This window comes from Loxodonta africana, chromosome 19 (assembly GCF_030014295.1).
Source record: "Loxodonta africana isolate mLoxAfr1 chromosome 19, mLoxAfr1.hap2, whole genome shotgun sequence".
Classification (NCBI taxonomy): domain Eukaryota; kingdom Metazoa; phylum Chordata; class Mammalia; order Proboscidea; family Elephantidae; genus Loxodonta; species Loxodonta africana.
The window spans coordinates 56733978-56753485 of NC_087360.1; the positions used below are offsets into that span (position 1 = coordinate 56733978).

Below are 19508 nucleotides of genomic sequence, written 5' to 3' on the forward strand. Positions count from 1 at the left end.
TATAAGAAAAAATAAAATATCCTATTAATATTTTTATATTGATTACATTAATGTTCTAGACATAGTGGTTTAAGTAACATATATTATTAAATTTCACATTTTTTTTTAAGTTCTAAAGGCAGCTATTAGAAAAATTTAAATGACAAAGCTGGCTCACATTATATTTCTATTGGGTAGTACTAGCCTACGCAGCTACCATAAATCCTTTTTGACACAGCCATTAGTTTTCCCAACCAAGGACCAGTCACCACTTTTCTTCATTGAGTGAGTATGAGGACCAAGACAATAGCATTTTCAGTTCCTAAACCAACAGCTCTGCCAGTTCAAGCTTAAACAGTAGTTCACAGCCGAAACAATGATTTCACTTCACTTTGATTGCACTGGCTCTGCTTCTGGACAAGGTGTTAGTTATCTCAATACCCAAAATAAAGCTTTTCAGAATTCACTCATATCTTTAATCCAATTTAACTTGGATTGAGGGCAGAGGGTTCAGGGGGAGAGAAGAGAGAAGTTAGGAGGAGAAAGGACAGAGCTACCACATCCATTTAAATTTACTAGGAAACAAATTTTTTTTTCTCATCAGATCATCTAGCATTAGGTAGACAGATACGCATAATGTAGGTAAAGGTGAATGATGGGGAGAACCATTTCCGAGGATAATGGTCTATATACTCACATGCTCACCAGGAGTCACCAAATCCACCAGTAATTACAAAATCCCTCTCTTGGGAGTGTTCCTAACAAGGCTCTTTCTTGTATTGTACATCCACACCTCTCCCGAGGGCACACTGACCAGTCAGAGCCAGGGTCACAGAGAAAAGGGCCTCTCTTTCAGCACTGCTGTCTCCTGCTCAAGCTGCTTGTTTGAAGGCTTAGAGGGACACAGAGGGCAAACAAGGCATCGGAGAGGATTTTTCACCGACAGCTCAGGAAGGGATGTTTCCCTCAGCACTAGAAGAGGAAGGAATAGCCAAATTAAATTACAATACGATTTAATGTACTCAGTGTCACTGAATTGTACCGATAAAAATTGTTGAATTGAAAAAGGATTTGTTATACATATTTTCAGCACATGCGCGTGCGTGCACACACTCACACACAACAAAACATAGCTTAAAAAAATTAACTACAGGTTCAAACTCCTTTATCCACAATTCCAAAATCTAGGAAGCTCTGAAAACAAAAACCTTTTTCAGGATTCATTTGGGGGCACATGAGGCTATTTTCAGTCTTTCTTTGTCCCACTTAGGATACGTTTCACTTGGGTTAGGGGTAGCGGGTTTAGTGGGAGAGAAGGGAGCAGATCCATTTCACTGCAGACACAGTGATGTGTTTGGCTATGAGCTACTGCTCAGAATCCCCTGGGTATGTCTCATCATGTTCAAAATAGACTACCTTCACAAGGCCCAAAACATTTGGATTTCTGAGAGGAAACTGGCCCCTCAGATTTCAGATAACAGATTTCAGCCTGCCTGGGGGACGCTACAGCTCAGAAGACAAGGCCGGTAACTGAGCTCTCCAGCTTAGTTATTCTCTTCGGTCAGTGGCCCAAAGTTCCTTTGCCCTTCTGTACTTTAGTTCCTTATTCTCACAATCCTGCTTTAACTTGAAGGGAACTCAGTGGATGATTTTTTTTTTTTATGTGGTATGGGTTGAATTGTGTCCCCCCAAAAGACGTTGCATCAAGTCAATTCTGATTCATAGCAATCCCACATGACAGAGTAGAACTGCCCCATAGGCTCTAATCTTTATGGGAGCAGATAGCCAGGTCTTTTCTACTGTGTAGCAGCTCATGGGTTTAAACTGCTGACCTTATGGTTAGCAGTTGAATGCTTAACCATTGCGCCACCATGGCTCCTTCCCCAAAAGATTCTTGTTGTTGTTAGGTGCCGTTAAGTTGGTTCCGACTCATAGCAACCCTACAGAACAGAGTTGAACTGCTCCCAAAGAGCTTCCAAGGAGAATCTGGTGGCTTTGAACTACCTATCTTTTGGTTAGCAGCCAAACTCTTAATCAGAGCCACCAGGGCTCCTCCCCAAAGATAGGGGGTTCTAATTCCCAGTACCTGTGAATGTGACCTTATTTGGAAATAGGATCATAGCAGGTATAATCAGTGAAGTTAAGATGAGGTCATTTAGGTGGGTCCTATGAACCAAACAGTTGGCAGTTGAAATACACCAGCTGCTCCGCAGGAGAAAGCTGTGGCAGTTTGCTTCCATAAAGATTACAGCCTTGGAAACCCTAAGGGGCAATTCTTCTCTGTCCTATAGATAGGGTCACGATGAGTCAGAATCGACTAGAACGCAACTGGTTTGGTTTGAATTTAATCTCTTTATGATTGGTGTCCTTACAAGAAGGGGAGAAGAGACACCAAGAGAAGACAGCTGCAATAGGCAGAAACTGGAGTAATTGGCCACAAACCAAAGAACACCTGAGTCTGCCAGAAGGGGGAAGAAACAAAAAAGGATTCTCTGCTAGAGCCTCTTGGGAGAGCATGGCTCTGCTGACAGCCTGAATTTGGACTTTCCAGAACTGCAATACTTCCCCCACGTGTCTGTCAGTTTGTCATACTATGGGGGCTTGCGTGTTGCTGTGATGCTGGAAGCTATGCCACCGGTATTCAGATACCAGCAGGGTCACCAATGGAGGACAGGTTTCAGCTGAGCTTCCAGACTAAGACAGGCCAGGAAGAAGGACCCAGCGTCTACTCCTGAGAAGTATTAGCCAGTGAAAACCCTATGAGTAGCAGCAGACCATCGTCTGATATTGTGCTGGAAAATGAGCCCCCCAGGTTATATTATACTGACATGTGCAAAGAGCTGGAAATGGAAAACCAAAAGGGAAGAACATGCTCGGTGTTTCTCAAGCTGAAAGAATTGAAGAAAAAATTCAATCCTCAAGTTGCATAGTGAAGGATTCTATGGGGAAAATATTAAACAACTCAGGAAGCATCAAAAGAAGATGGAAGGAATACACAGAGTAATTATACAAAAAAGAATTAGTCGATGTTCAACCATTTCAAGAGGTGGCATATGATCAGGAACCGATGGTGCTGAAGGAAGAAGTCCAGGCTGCTCTGAAGGCATTGGTGAAAAACAAGGCTCCAGGAATTGATGGAATATCAATTGAGATGTTTCAACAAACAGATGCATCACTGGAGGTGCTCACTCGTCTATGCCAAGAAATATGGAAGACAACTTCCTGGCCAAGTGACTAGAAGAGATCCATATTTATGCCTAGTCCCAAGGAAGGTGATCCAACCGAATGTGGAAATTATAGAACGATATCATTAATATCACACGCAAGCAAAATTTTGCTGAAAATCATTCAAAAATGGCTGCAGCAGTATATTGACAGGAAGCTGCCAGAAATTCAGGCTGGTTTCAGAAGAGGACGTGGAAACAGGGATATCATTGCTGATGTCAGATGGATCCTGGCTAAAAGCAGAGAATACCAGAAGGATGTTTACCTCTGTTTTATTGACTATGCAAAGGCATTTGACTATGTGGATCATAACAAATTATGGATAACATTGTGAAGAATGGGAATTCCAGAACACTTAACTGTGCTCATGAGGAACCTTTAAATAGATCAAGAGGCAGTTGTTTGGACAGAACAAGGAGATACTGACTGGTTTAAGGTCAGGAAAGGTGTACACCAGGGTTGTATTCTTTCACCATACCTATTCAATCTGTATGCTGAGCAAATAATCCGAGAAGCTGGACTATATGAAGAAGAATGGTCCATCAGGATTGGAGGAAGACTCATTAACAGCCTGCGTTACGCAGATGACACAACGTTGCTTGCTGAAAGTGAAGAGGACTTGAAGCACTTACTAATGAACATCAAGGACCACAGCCTTCAGTATGGATTGCACCTCAACATAAAGAAAACAAAAATCCTCACAACTGGACCAATGAGCAACATCATGATAAACGGAGAAAAGATTGATGTTGTCAAGGATTTCATTTTCCTTGGATCCCCAATCAATAGCCATGGAAGCAGCAGTCAAGAAATCAAAAGACACATTGCATTGGGAAATCTGCTGCAAAAGACCTCTTTAAAGTGTTGAAGAGCAAAGATGTCACCTTGAAGACTAAGGTGCGCCTGACCCAAGCATCATATGCATGTGAAAGCTGGACAGTAAATAAGGAAGACCGAAGAAGAATTGACGCCTTTGAATTGTGGTGTTGGCAAAGAATATTGAATATACCATGGACTGCCACAAGAAATCTGTCCTGGAAGAAGCACAACCAGAGTGCTCCTTAGAAGCAAGGGAGACTGCGTCTTACATACTTTGGACATGTTGTCAGGAGGGATCAGTCCCTGGAGAAGGACATCATGCTTGGCAGAGTATAGGGTCAGCGGAAAAGAGGAAGACCCTCAATGAGGTGGATTGACACAGCGGCTGCAACAATGGGGTCAAGCTTAACAATGATTGTAAGGATGGCGCAGGACCGGGCAGTGTTTCCTTCTGTTGTGCATAGGGTCACTATGAGTCGGAACGAACTCAACGGCACCTAACAACAATAACAAGAACAAAACTGCAAACCAATTTATTTCTCTTGTTTTAAACCACAGAGTTTATGGTGATTTGTTATGCCAACCCGAAGAAACTCATACAGATATACTGGAATAATATATGCTGTTCCTTTAAGACATGGACAAGTCTTCTTTATTTGGGAATCCCACTGCCCTCAAGTCAATTCCAACTCATAGTGATCCTATAGGACAGAGTAGAGCTGCCCCGTAGGATTTCAAGGAAGGGCTGATGGATTAGAACTGCCAACCTTTTGGTTAGTAGTTGAACACTTAAATGCTACACCAGCAGGGCTCCATCAGTTAATTACAGTAATTAAATTAGTCATCTCTAAATTTATTAAAAGGGAAAATGAATATGTAGAAATAGTTTTAGAATAACTATAAAAAGAATCCCAGGAATCTTGAGAGGCGACTAGTCTGTAAAGATGTAATCTTGTTACAATTATAAATTACTCTGAGAAGCTATGCAACATTCTAATCTTTTGAGAAAGCTTGATTGTTCTGTTAAGAATTATGGTTTTACTATATTTTCAATTAAAGACTTCAAGGATTTGGTAGAAATTGACAACTAAAAATACAATTAGACATCTGGTGCCCAGCTCTTGGTTTCTAATACCATTCTCTACTAAAATAAACCAGGGTTACTTGGGGAAATGGCTGATTCTAAGAATGGGATAGGCAATACAGAAGGTGCTCAAAACAAACAACAACAAAATAGAAGCACCCCACACCGATGGGGATGTGCCAAAGGAGCACAGAAGCCAACTAAAAGAACTTCCAACGGTCAAAGCTGGACCAATATAAGTAACAAAATAAAGTAATACTGGAATATAAGCCGAAGTATACAATGAATATCCATGATGGTATCCTGATATAATGAACAAATTAGTAAATGGGGGTAAGAAATAAATCTCCCGTGCAGAAGAATTCCAAGTAATTTATATAGCCACTCTATCCTCAAGGAGAGGGAGCATAACTCCCTAGACATAGCATGGATCATGCACAGTGATGTCCTTCCAGAAGAGTGGAGAATGGTAAAGGGAGAAAAAAGAGTCACTTTACAGTGGAGAAACTTGACAAACCCTATATCAGATAGCTGATCAAGGCCAGCATCAACATCGTAAGTCATGTTTCATGTATGTGCTCTTGACATGATGTGCACAGATGAATATTGGTTCATTAATTTTAACAACAGTACCATACTAATACGAGATGTTTGTAATAGGTAAACTGGGTGCAGGGTATATGGGAGCCCTTTGTACACTCTTCTCAATTTTTGGTAATTTTAAAATTGTTCTAAAAAATAAAGTCAATTAAAATCTATGTAATTACAATTCGCTCCCAGGTTTCAGCGCTGAATATATATATAATTAGATCCGATGTGCCTTAATCAGGAAGTTAAAGAAAAACCTACACTGTTTCTTTAACAACACTTCTAATTATCTGGCTTTGGCAAGAGCATATACGATTTCTTTCTTGGAAATGTTTCCTTAGTAACTATTCATGTAGCACACCAGATGGATGCTGCATATTTGTTAGTGCTTACTGCCCTTTGGACCTCAATTTCATTTTGTATGATGGCCCAAGATGAGAAAACTAATCAAAAGTATAGCAATAAATGCATACTTTGTCTCAATGAAAAAAAAAAAAACCATGTTACCGTTTCTCTCTCCCTGAGAGCGAGTTAAATATGTAATTCTATATATAGTCTACGATACGAAGTGATTATATTCAAATACTGTCAAACTGCCATTTGTGCGCTTTCGAGTACACTGCTCTAGTTTAGAAACTCCGAATACTAGCGTAGGGTGTCTACACAATACACAAGCCGTAATGTACCTTTCATACCTGTGCACCACATAGAATCTCTACACGCCAGTCTATTTGGGTTTCCCTGACCCCTTCTACTTGCATGGAATCATCTTAATCTTGACTTGAAAATCCAGGCAACTTCACCTCATCACAAGGGTCCCTCTGCAATCTCAGGTTCCCCCAGAAAGTCAATACCTGAAGCTACTGCTCCACTTATACCACCTGAGACCACTTATACCAAATATTGCTTGTATGTTAAGAACTATACTTGCAGTTCTTTTCTAACAGTTCCTCTCTGTTATAGTCAGTTTATCTCATTTTCCCCTTTGAGCTGCCACCTAGAGCCTGTCTTCCACTAACTCTTATGGTTCTTGCCCCAGCACATCTGGGTAACGACTTCAGGAAAAGGTCTACCAGTCATTTCTTCCCTAGACATATGCCATCTCACACAATCTGAAGTAATACAAGCTGCGTTTTACAAAGGGTTCAGAAAGTTAGTTTCTTGGTAAAGATCTTTTAATTGGCTCATATTTAATTTTTTTTTCCTTTTGGCCATTAAACTCATTTCCATTATCTTTGTTGTCATCTTTCGGGAATGAATTCAAGTAAATTCTGTTCTGAGTCACCTCCACAGATAAACAGAGAAAGATACTCCATACAAAAATATTTACCTATGATGTATGAGACCCAAGGGATTCTTTGTGAAGGTGGTGGGTTCCCCCCCTCCACCTTTTCCAGCAGGTAGTTTCATTTCTGCCTGAATTTCACAAGAACAGATGAAAATTCTGCCCAAACTCAGGCTAAGGTTCTTGATGTTAGGTCATTGGTAAAGAAAGGCACCCCTTAAACTGGCCCCAAAAGCATTGTGTTCACTCATCTTGAACAGTTGCTTGTCCAAACACCGAGTGTTAACAGCCTTTGCCTGGTGAATACAGGAGCTGGACTCACTCAACCTGGCTACAAGAATTCTCCACGCATTTCTCCCTCACAGAAATCTACAGTGCAGTCTCCTTTATCCGTTTGGTTATTTTCAGGATAAAAAAGTTGTATTCAAAGCTCCAACCAATTTCCTTGAGGACCCTGTCTCAGTTATCTAGTGCTTCCATAACAAAATTACTACAAATGAGTTGCTTTAAAGAACAGAAATTTATTGTCTTGCAGTTTTGGGAGCCAGAAGTCTTAATCATGGCGTCAGCTCTAGGGGAGGATATCTCTTTGTCAGCATCCCTAGGCATTCCCTGGCTCATAGATGGTTCTCGCACGGTTTTTTACCCCTGTTAGTATGTCTTTGTGTCTACTCTGCTCTTTTTATAAGACATCATTGAGAAGTGCTTGGGTTTGGGACCCACTGGACTCTGGTATGACCTCATTAACATAAAAAAGAAAAACTCTGTTTCCAAACTGGGTCACATTTACAGGGAAAGGTTAGGACTTCCACATAACTTTGGGGGGGACATAATTCAATCCATAACAGATTCTTTGTACAATTTTTTTATTGAGATATAATTTATATAACATTAAATTCACTGTTTTAAAGTGTACATTTCTCTAGTTTTTAATATAGTCACAGTGTTGTGTCCCCAGCACCATTATCCAATTCCAGAACATTTCTATCACTCCAAAAGAAACTCTGTATCTGTTAACAGTCACTCCCAGGGCTCCCCTTCCTCCATCTCCTTGCAATCACTAATATACTATCTGTCTCTATGGATTTTCCTATTCTGGATATTTTATATGAATGCAATCACACAACATGTAGCCTTTATATCTGGCTTCTTTCACTTAACATATTGTTCTCAAGGTTCATCCATGTTGTAGCATAAATCAGTGCTTTATTCTTTTTATGGCTGAATATTATTCCATTGTATGGATATACCACATTTTGTTTATTGATTCATCAGCTGATGAATATCTGGGTGGCTTCTACTTTGGAGGCATTATGAATAATGCTGCCATAAACATTTGTGTATAAATTTTTGTGTGACCATGTTTTCAGTTCTCTCAGGTATATATATCTAAGAATGAAACTGCTGGGTCATATGATAATTTTACATTTATCTTATCGAGGGACTGACAAATAGTTTTCCACAGGAGCTGCAGCATTTTACATGCCCACCAGCGATGTATGAATGTTCCAATTTCTCAACACCCTCCATATCACTTGTTATTAACTGTCTTTTTTAGTAAAGCCATCCTATCGGGTATGAAGTGATATCTCACTGTGATTTTGATTTGCATTTCTCTTATGACTAATGATGTTCAAAATCTTTTCGTGTGCTTTTGGACATTTGCATATTTTTTTTGGAGGATCCATTTTTAAAATTGGGTTATTGGTCTTTTAATTATTCCAGTTATAAGTTTTTTATATATTCTGGATTCTAGATATATGATTTGCAAATATTTTCTCCCATTCTGTGGGTTGTCTTTCCACTTTCTTGATGGTGTCTTTTGATGCACAAATGTTTTTAATTTTGATGGTGTCCAATTTACCTATTTTTTCTTTGGTTGCTTTTGAAAAATGAAATCTCTGTAGAACCTCAGTATATAAAATAAACAAAAAGTGAAAGTGCTCTAATGAAGCAAAACAGGGATATGATAACCATGATCATAACAGGAACCCTCCCAAGGCAACAAGTAGCCCCTATGACATCTCATGAGGTTATGGAAGGCTTTAGGGCTGGTCTCTCAATGTAAGTTTTTCCACTCATCACCTTTCCTGATGCTTTACTCTGATGTCTGACAGGTTTAAGAAATACATATGGTAAGCTTATATTTTGGGATTTTAAGTAACTTGTCCCGTTCTCCTCTCCTAAACTTACTTGAGTTATGTGATACCAACTAACACTTGCACTCAGAGGAGTAGTTGTTAGACAGGAACAAATTTTTAAGTGCAAGTATGGAAAATCTGAGGGCAAGGAGATGGTGATTAAGTAGAACGGGCCCCTTCCTATCCCACTAACTGGTTAAAGCGCTCTCAGATTGGGAGAGAGATAGAAAGTTGAGAGGAGGAATACACTTAGAAGGAGTGCAAGGGCCATATTCTCTGCCCTAATCTCAACTCCCCAAAATGAACTGGGGGGTACCAAGTAGAACTTTTTTTTTAAGCTTGGAAGGCTGCTTCCCCTCCACCCCCCACTCCATGCCATCCTGGTGACACAAAGTAGAAATGGTGACATGATGTATGAACCTCAAGAGGCAATCTCATCAAACCTCATAGCTTCAGTTGTGTTTTATATGCCAGCAACTTCCAAATAATACCTCCAAGCTAGATTTTCTCTTCCGACCTCCGGACTTAGACATCCATCTTGCCTACTGAACACATCCATTCAGATATCCCAATGGCGTCTAAAATCAAACATGCTGAAACTGAATTTATAAACTTTCACCATGCAAACTGCTCCCTTGCCCATAGTTCTGATAAAAACATTCCTTAGCTCAGTCAAATTGACTTCTCCACATGGATATTTACTAGTTATGTCAGACTTAAGAAGGACAAAAATAACTCTTGACTTTTTCTACTTAGTCTTTACCATCATAGTAAATGGTACCACTAGACACGCAGTTGTGTAGACAAAAGCTTTGAATGTGATACTTGATTCTTCTCCTTTAGGCAATTTACACTCCCGATCCAAACTCAAAACTCTGCTGTGCTGGTCCCCAGTTTGGAGACCTGTGTACTATACTCCACCTCCACTGCCACCACCTCAGTCCAAGGCGTTGTCATCTCTTACCTGGGCTAAAACAATAAGCTTGTAAATGTCTCCTGGATTCCACTGCGGGAACCATCCATTTTCCATGCAGAAGCCAAAAAGAACATTTTAAAATACCATTCTTTCCAGAGGCATCCCATTACACATAAAATTGATATTCCTTCCTCTGGATTGAAAAGCTGTTCATGATCTGGCCCATATCTTCCTCTTTAACCTCACCCCAAGCCACTCTCGGCCTCATTCACCACATCAAGCCACAGTGGCCTTCTGTCTGTTCGTAGGGTTGTTAAATGACACAGAGGACACCTGGTTGAATTTGAATTTTAGATGTTGTTAGGTGCCGTCGAGTCAGTTCCAACTCATAGCCACTCTAAGTGCAACAGAATGGAACACTGCCCAGTCCTGCATCATCCTCACAATCGTTGCTATATTTGAGCCCATTGCTGCAGCTACTCTGTCAATCCATCTCATTGACAGTTGCCCAGTTAAATTTCAATTTTAGATAATTTCTTTTTTTGTATAAGTATGTCCCAAATATCACATAGGACATACTTATATGTTTTAAAAAAAGTTGTTTATCTGATATTCAAATTTAACTAGATGTCCTCTATTCTTATTTGCTAAATCTGGCAATCCTATCTGTTCCTCTTCTCACAACACTGATTTCTGCCTTAGAGAACTTCACTAATTATTTTCTTTTCCTTAACGCTCTTCCTCCTATTTCTTTTTTATTGTGGTAAATACAGATATAAACAAACTGTTTGCCTGTTTAATGTTCTTCACATGTGCAATTTAAATTCAGTGACATTCGGTACCTTTATCATGTTGTTCAACCATTATTATTATCCATTTCCAAATTTTCCCATCACCCGTAACAGAAGCTCAGTGTTTCTTAAACATTCAGTCCCCCTCTTCCCTGGCCTTCCATCCACCCCTGGTAACCACTAATAAACCTTGGTCTCTACACATCTGCCTATCCTAGATATTTCATTTAAGCGGAGTCATGCAATATTTGTCCCTTTCTGACTGACTTTTTTCACTCAGTATAATGTTGTTAAAGTTCAGCTATTTCCCTCCTATTTTTGCATGATTGGCTTGCTCTTGTTCTTCAGAACTCAGTTTAAATGTCATCTCCTCAGACAGACCCCCTAGCCCAGTTCATAGTGATCTTCTCTATCACATCATTCTCTGTTCATGCTTTGCATACTGTCATTTGAGAGAGAGATATTGACAACTTGACTTATTGTTGATTATCTATACCACATCCTACCCCACTAAAATGTTTTTTCTTCTCAGCGCTGTACCCTAAATACCTAGTATGGGGCTTGGCACATAGTAGGTATTCAATAAATATTTGCTGACTGGATGACTGAATGAAAGTGTTTAAGTCACAAAGTTGAGTCATCTTTTAATCCTTCCTCTTTTTCCCTGGGTGCCCACATCTTATCAATCACTAAATCATATCTCAAAATCCCGCTACATGTATCTATCCTCTTCTCCTTATGCCCACAAACACTGTCCAAGATGCCTTTCCTTACACCCCCAGACCTGATAGGAACCCATCACACTCTCTAGTATCCTGAACCCTCTGGTTGTTGCTCATACTCCCATAAACTGAATTCTCATGGAGTGTCTATCTTCCCTGTTAGATTAAGCTGCACAAACAAGGAACTGAGTCAGTTTACATGCTGCTGTATCCTCCACACCAAAGATGAAGCCTGACACATGTAAATATTCAATATGTCTTAGCTATTGTTATTTTAGTGCAGCTACAATTTCATTTCAGTGAAAGATGCCTGCTAATTAGAATTAAAATAAATATACTTGTACCAGTGACAACACCACTACCGATATTTCTGATATCCTGCGTTTCCTGCCAAACTCAGTTAACTTAGATTAACAGTTCTCAAATGTTTTGATGTCAGGAACCCTTTACACTCTTAAAACTTATTAAGGACTCCAAAGAACATTTTTTATGTAGATTTTAACTATTGACATCTGCTGTATTAGAAATTAAAACAGAGACAGTTTTAGAATATCTATTAATTCATTTAAAATCTACAGTAAAAAACGTACTATATGTTAACATAAATAACATATTTTATTAAAAAATAACTTTTCTAGAACAAAAATGTTTCATGAGAAGAGTAGCATTATTTTACATTTTTGCACATTTCTTTAGGGTCTGGCTTAATAGAAAATAGCTGGGTTCTCATATCTGATATATTGTTTTGGTTGAAATATATGAAGAAAATTCAGTTTCATACACATATGAATAGCATTTTCAGTTAACTGTGGATATTCTTCTGATGTTGTTGTTGTTATTAGGTGCTGTCAAGTCAGTTCCAAATCATAGCGACCCTATGCACAACAGAAAAAACACCGCCCAGTCCTGAGCCATCCTTACAATCATTGTCATGCTTGAGCTCATTGTTGTAGCCACTGTGTCAATCCACCTCCTTGAGGGTCTTCCTCTTCTCCACTGACCCTGTACTCTGCCAAGCATGATGTTCTTCTCCAGGGACTGATCCCTCCTGACAACATGTCCGAAGTATGTAAGACGCAGTTTCGCCATCCCTGCTTCTAAGGAGCATTCTAGCTGTCTTCTAAGACAGATTTGTTCATTCTTTTCGCAGTCCATGGTATATTCAGTATTCTTCGCCAACACCACAATTCAAAGGTGTCAATTCTTCTTCGGTCTTCCTTATTCATTGTCCGGCTTTCACATGCATATAATGTGCCTGAAAATACATATGGCTTGGGTCAGATGCACTTCAGTCTTCAAGGTGACATCTTTGCTCTTCAACACTTTAAAGAGGTCTTTTGCAGCAGATTTACCCAATGCAATGCGTCTTTTGATTTCTTGACTGCTGCTTCCATGGCTGTTGATTGGGGATCCAAGGAAAATGAAATCCTTGACAACTTTAAACTTTTCTCCATTTATCATGATGTTGCTCATTGGTGCAGTTTTGAGGATTTTTGTTTTCTTTATGTTGAGGTGTAATCCATACTGAAGGCTGTGGTTTTGATGTTCATTAGTAAGTGCTTCAAGTCCTCTTCACTTTCAGCAAGCAAGGTTGTGTCATCTGCATAATGCAGGTTGTTAATGAGTCTTCCTCCAATCCTGATGCCCCGTATAGTCCAGCTTCTCGTATTATTTGCTCAGCATACAGATTGAGTAGGTATGGTGAAAGAATACAACCCTGACACACGCCTTTCCTGACTTTAAACCAATCAATATCCTCTTGTTCTGTCCAAACAACTGCCTCTTGATCTATGTAAAGGTTCCTCATGAGCATAATTAAGTGTTCTGGAATTCCCATTCTTCGCTATGTTATCCATATTTGTTATGATCCACACAGTCGAATGCCTTTGCATAGTCAATAAAACACGGGTAAACACCCTTCTGGTATTCTCTGCTTTCAGCCAGTAGGACTGAGTAGAACTATCCATAGGGTTTCCAAGGAGCGGCTGCTGGATTCGAACTGCCGACTTTTGGTTAGCAGCCAAGCTCTTAACCATTGGTAGCACAGTGGTTAAGAGCTACGTCTGCTAACCAAAGGGTCAGCAGTTCGAGTCTACCAGGTGCTCCTTGGAACCCCTCTAAGGCAGTGTCTAGGGCTCTGTCCTATAGGATAGCTATGAGTGGGAATCAACTCAGTGGCGATGGGTTTGGATTTTTCTTTTTTTTTCACCCAAGTGTTATAATTGGCAACTAATACAGTCAATTTTTTCCTTTAAGTGCTTTGATTTGTTCATTTTCAAAGAAGTATCTGCCAAATACCAAATATGTGTCTAAATAACCATAATTTGGATGTGAGTCATTTTTTCAAGTAAAAATGGTGTTCGGTGAAAAAAGTGGCCTGTTTCTCTCACAACTCAAATAATCACAGGTGCTTTCCTTGAGTCACCTGTCATGCTTCAGGACACGGAGGAAGAGCTGTGTCCTTCTCGTTTTGCTCACAGGATACTAAGAATACATGTATTCAAGACGCTAGATTTAATAAATTTAGTAATTTTGACTGTTTTGTTAAGGACGTTCTTAAGTGAGAGTGTGCGTGGCGATGAAGAATACAATGACCACTAACAGAATATGGCGTTATGTGTTGTTCATGTTAAGGTGCTGGCAGTTTGGTGGACTCGAACTGCTGACCCTTTGGTTAGCAGATGTAGCTCTTAACCACTGTGCTACCAATGGTTAAGAGCTTGGCTGCTAACCAAAAGTCGGCAGTTCGAATCCAGCAGCCGCTCCTTGGAAACCCTATGGATAGTTCTACTCAGTCCTACTGGCTGAAAGCAGAGAATACCAGAAGGGTGTTTACCCGTGTTTTATTGACTATGCAAAGGCATTCGACTGTGTGGATCATAACAAATATGGATAACATAGCGAAGAATGGGAATTCCAGAACACTTAATTATGCTCATGAGGAACCTTTATATAAATCAAGAGGCAGTTGTTTGGACAGAACAAGAGGATATTGATTGGTTTAAAGTCAGGAAAGGCATGTGTCAGGGTTGTATTCTTTCACCATACCTACTCAATCAGTACAAAAGGCAAAAAATGTCTTAGTATCATTGTGAAAATAGTTTTGACTGTATGGTGCCTCTGAAAGACCTGAGGTTCCATGAATAACACTTTAATGGTGAACCACTGACTTAGGTTAACTGTATGTTGAAGCTCTTCAGAGGCTTTGGACAATTCCATTATGCTGGAGAAGAAAGAGATCAGCTTTGCCTATTCTACTCTCTGTGACCAAAAACTGTAGTCTAGTGTTTAGCACAGTGTGTAAATCTTACCCCAGTGATTAATGCATTAAAGATTTTACGGTCCATTCTGATCAAACTTGAGTATTGGATTGAGCTCTGGAAACATACGCTGAAAGGGATCTTGACAAAATCAAAGAGTTACCACAACAGGAAGGGATCCAGAAACCATGATACACAGGGCGTGATTCAAGACATTAGGAATGTTTGTCCTAAGCATGAGAACAGTGACAGCTATTTTCAACCAGTGCATGAGCTGCCATATGGAAGACATTGACCTCAGTCTGGGTTGATTCAGAAGACAAGATATACATAACATTCAATGGATAGACATTTTAGGGTGGTAGACTCTTACTAATATAAGGACTTCCAAATGACTAGAGTTATTTTTAAAAAATGGAATGGGCTACTCATGAGATCACCAGTTCCTGTCATTACAAGGGCTTAGGCAGAGCCTGAATGACCACCAAAGCAGGGTGTTGTAGAATAGGGATCAGAGACCTGCACTCCAAATACAATTTAATACATGCTATTTAAAAAAAAAAAAAAAAATTTTTTTTTTTTTTATGGAGAGTGGTTAAGTGCGACGGCTGCTAACCAAAAGGTTGGCAGTTTGAATCCACCAGATGCTCCTTGGAAACTCTATGGGGCAGTTATATTCTGTCCTACAGGGTCGCTATGAGTCGGAATCGACTTGACAGCAGTGGGTTTGGTTTTGGTTTTATGGAGACTGGGCTCCCACACAGCAGTTATAAATAAGGCTGTTAAAGTGAAGTGTTGACTGCCAGGGTCACTGGTACTCTTAGGCCAAAACTCGTAAGCTGAAACAGGATATGTATGCAATTATTGAAATAAATTGAGTACCACACTGTTAGCACTGGTCTCCATTCATAAACAATATGATTCTGAGCAAACAAATCATTCAGTGTCTCTGAGCCTCAATTTCCTCATCGGCCATAAATGGATAATAATACCTTCCCCATATATGTCTCAAAAACACTTGTGGAACTAGGAAAGAGAAGGAAGCAGACCAGAATCAAAACTGTGGCTCAGTCTTCTGAACATTTAGAACAATGATATGGTCTAGAGGAAAGAGCACAAGATTTGGATTCAGAGGCTTAGACTTGAGAAGGCTTGGATTTATGGAATTTGGGCAAGCCTTTCAACCCTCTGAGGTCACTACCATATCAGAAAAGGAAACTGATGAGGAAGGCACCTCATCAGATTGTCATGAAGTACAGAATGTAACTGCAAGAGCTTTGTAAACTCTGAAGTGGAGCTCCAACTCCTATCCAAGCCAACAGATGTGTTCAATACTTGTATATACTGTTGGCTCACACAGTGCTTTAACATTTTTTACTTACTTGCCAATATTTTTAAAAGAGATTTTATGTGAAAATCTAGATTTCTGGCTTTTCTTGGTCTGACATTCTCAGGGAATACAATCACCAGGACTGTCCCCCAGGTTGACATGACCGAAGACCAGGTGAAGGTAGTCCTTTATCACTGTGCCTGCTTCTTGTTTGCATTGTACCCAAATTTTTCTTGTAATACAGTGATGAAGAAAATGAAACATTTCTTAGATTAATGTCTCTAATAAAAGTTAGAAAATGAAAGCTAGGCTGAATCCCATGGTTCAAGAAAAATGGGAGAAAGTGTATTTCTTTGCAGAAACTAAGACTATTCTAATGTGTTCAGTATGCAAATCAAGTGTATCTGTGTTCAAAACATATGCCCTAAGATGCATTTATAAAATAAACCTTTCTGAAAAATTGTGATCCCTACTCTAACATGTTATATACAATGTTAGCAAGGATTATGTCAGCATCCGTTTATCTACTATATATCTTTCTTCCTCTCTCCTATTTAGCAGTATGAGAATTGCCATTATGTTCATTACTCTGTGATCCTGAAAGTATTATGAAGTTTTGTAGTATTGGCTAGTGAGATTCCAAGTGTCTCCAACCTAAGTATGAATTACATATTTTTCTCTTTCCATCAGCCTCTCCTCCAATTTCCAGCCCAGGATTTTAATCCATGTTATAATGCTTATCACTTTTAATGATTTTTCATTTTTTTAAGTGGGTCCTCATCCATGAGCGCAAGGCAACATTTCCAAACTATCGAACACTTTGATGGTAAGTAAAAGATGTGGTCGATCTCAGGATGTGTGATGTCATTTAGCATGAACACATGGAAGAGGAACTGAATTCATTTTTATCCAGATGTTTTAGCATCAGGCCAACAGATCCTTTAATGAATTGAACGACAGATCACAACTAGTATGTCCGCCATCTGTGGCAGGAAATCATTCAAGCAAGATTTCAAAGTTAATTCATGGCAGAAGACAGATTATAAAGTTTAGAAGCCAGCCAGTTGGCATTTCCTTTTCGAAAATACACTGTTCACTCTTACTACCTTCCTCTGAGGTAATAAATTCTAACTTTATTTCATGTCATCAACACACATCCAAATACCCAGACTAAAAACTCAGAATTATCTTTGTTTTTCTTGACTTTTCACATTATATATACATGTATATATATATATGGTAAAAAAAAAAAAAAAATCAAGAAAATTTCACTAAATAATGGAAAGATAAGGATACCATGGAAGGAGCCCTGGTGGTGCAGTGGTTAAAGCGCTAGGCTGCTAACCAGCAGAAAGATGTGATGATCTGCTTCCAAAAAAACTTACAGCCTTGGAAGCCCTATGGGGGAGTTCTGCTCTGTCCTATAGGGTCGCTATGAATAGAACTAACTCGGCAACAGGATGGGTACCCAAATCTCCTATGTTCAGTTGTTAGACTTCCTGGTATATGTTGCTATGTCTCGTCTCCCACAAAAGAGAGCCATTTGGCACATATTATTTTAATCAATGTGAATTAAATTTTATTTTTGTTGATGTGGTTTTTGTTCATATTCCCTCGGGCTTGCAATTTATCAAGCAAGAGTAATATCTGGCACACAGAGTCTCTAACAGCTTCCTTTTATTATTAGATCAATGATGGTCTGAATTATTGAGAGAGGAAATGTCTAGGAAGAGAATGCCCCAACTCCTTGAAAATGGCACTGAAGGGAAGATGCTGGAGTATAAAAATATAAACATTAAAATTGTTATTTCATTTTAGGGCACATGAACCCTTATTTATGGCAACTTGGAACCATTTTCAAAGTATATTCTCAGCAGCCAGTGACTTAATAATGGTAGTTTGGCCTCTGAATATTAGATCCATGGATTGTATCTTTCTTTAATTTTTGACATATTTAAAAAGATATATTGAGAATATAAAAAGCTCATGTTAATAAACCAATTTTTATCACAAAAGTAAGTGGAAAAATAATAAAAGTAAACATAGGTGTGCTTTAGAAAAAGTTAAAGGCGACAGAGAGGCATAAAATGAAAAGTTTTCCTCACACTGCCCACCTCCACCAGCCCACCAGTCCTTCTCCTAAACCTAACCCACTTTGTAACTATCTTCCCAGAGATTGTCTCAGCCTTAATATATGTCTATCCTCCCTTTTTTTTTTTACACAAAAGAGCCCCACTACATAATGTACTTTACTATATAGTTTTATTCCGACTTAACATCTTAAGTATCTTTAAAAAATAATAGCATTATCTGCACTCAAATATATATAAATCTATTTTTTCTTTTCAACAATTACATAACGTTCCACTGTAGAGATATGCCATAATCTAATGAAACAATACCCTGTTATTCAACATTTGTTGTTGGACATTTATTGTTGCAGCAAAAATGCTACAATGAGCATGTTTGTGTGTGCAGACATGTGTATGTATGTTTATATACGTATACATACACTCAATGCTGATATATCTGTAAGACATGTTTTAAAAGGGCATTTGCCATTAAGATCTTTGATTTAAAATTGACAACTATGAGAAACCCAGCAAGATACACCGATGTCCATAAACACATGCTACACAACACTTAATCAGGACCCCAGATTTCTGTTATCAAAGCCACATTAACAAATCTCTCCACACTCATTCTCAAGATCACTGGTTGGCCAATAAGCAAGAAGCCAATGTTGACCTTGCAAAGGTTAACATAACAGAGCTTGAGTTAGATTCAGATTCAATCACAGCCTCCACAGCCATTCTTTGGGCCAAATAGTAGACTGCAAAGGTGATGTCATGGTGTTGCGTTCCATGAGTCAGCGTTTCAGTGTGACTCATACCTTTTGTCTGAAAGACTCCATTGTCGTTTTGCTCCTGGGTGGAGTGGGGATTTGACTCACTCCCTGACACAGTCCACCAGCACAACCTCAAATCTGCGGATGGAACTTCCATGTGGTAACATTAACTCCATGACACCCTACTCTCTAGCAAGTAGGTCAAGGTACACAGGGTTCCCCCCACCCTCCTACCCCCAACTCTGGGATGGTCTGTCACTGTATGAGCCCCATCACAGGATCAAGCTTATCCTTTGTGTCTCCACCCCTTCAACCTCTTATCCTCCCTTCACCCCTCCCAATCCTGTTGGGACTCAGGCATGTTTGTTACCCAGAGAGGGCTCCCTAATGGGACTTTAAATACAAAGAAGCCATTTAAGAATAAGTCAACAAGCTTGATAAGGTCACTGTCATGACTAAACGTTGCAGTTAAACCTATGTGCTTAATTATGGATATATAATTCAACTGCAAATAAATCAT

General features: G+C 39.3%; 1 protein-coding gene across 8 annotated transcripts in view; it reads right to left on the reverse strand.

Annotated features, from left to right (window-relative positions):
• The window catches only part of PSD3 (pleckstrin and Sec7 domain containing 3), a 696342-nt gene that overhangs the window by 610261 nt on the left and 66573 nt on the right, over positions 1–19508 (reverse strand). For 7 of the 8 annotated variants that reach the window (XM_064272734.1, XM_023551047.2, XM_064272733.1 and 4 more), the window contains exon 3: positions 677–951. The exons of the other annotated variant lie outside the window; for it this stretch is intronic. The gene's annotated coding sequence lies outside the window, so the exon portion shown is untranslated. The remainder of the gene's footprint in view (positions 1–676; positions 952–19508) is intronic. 8 annotated transcript variants of the gene reach the window in all.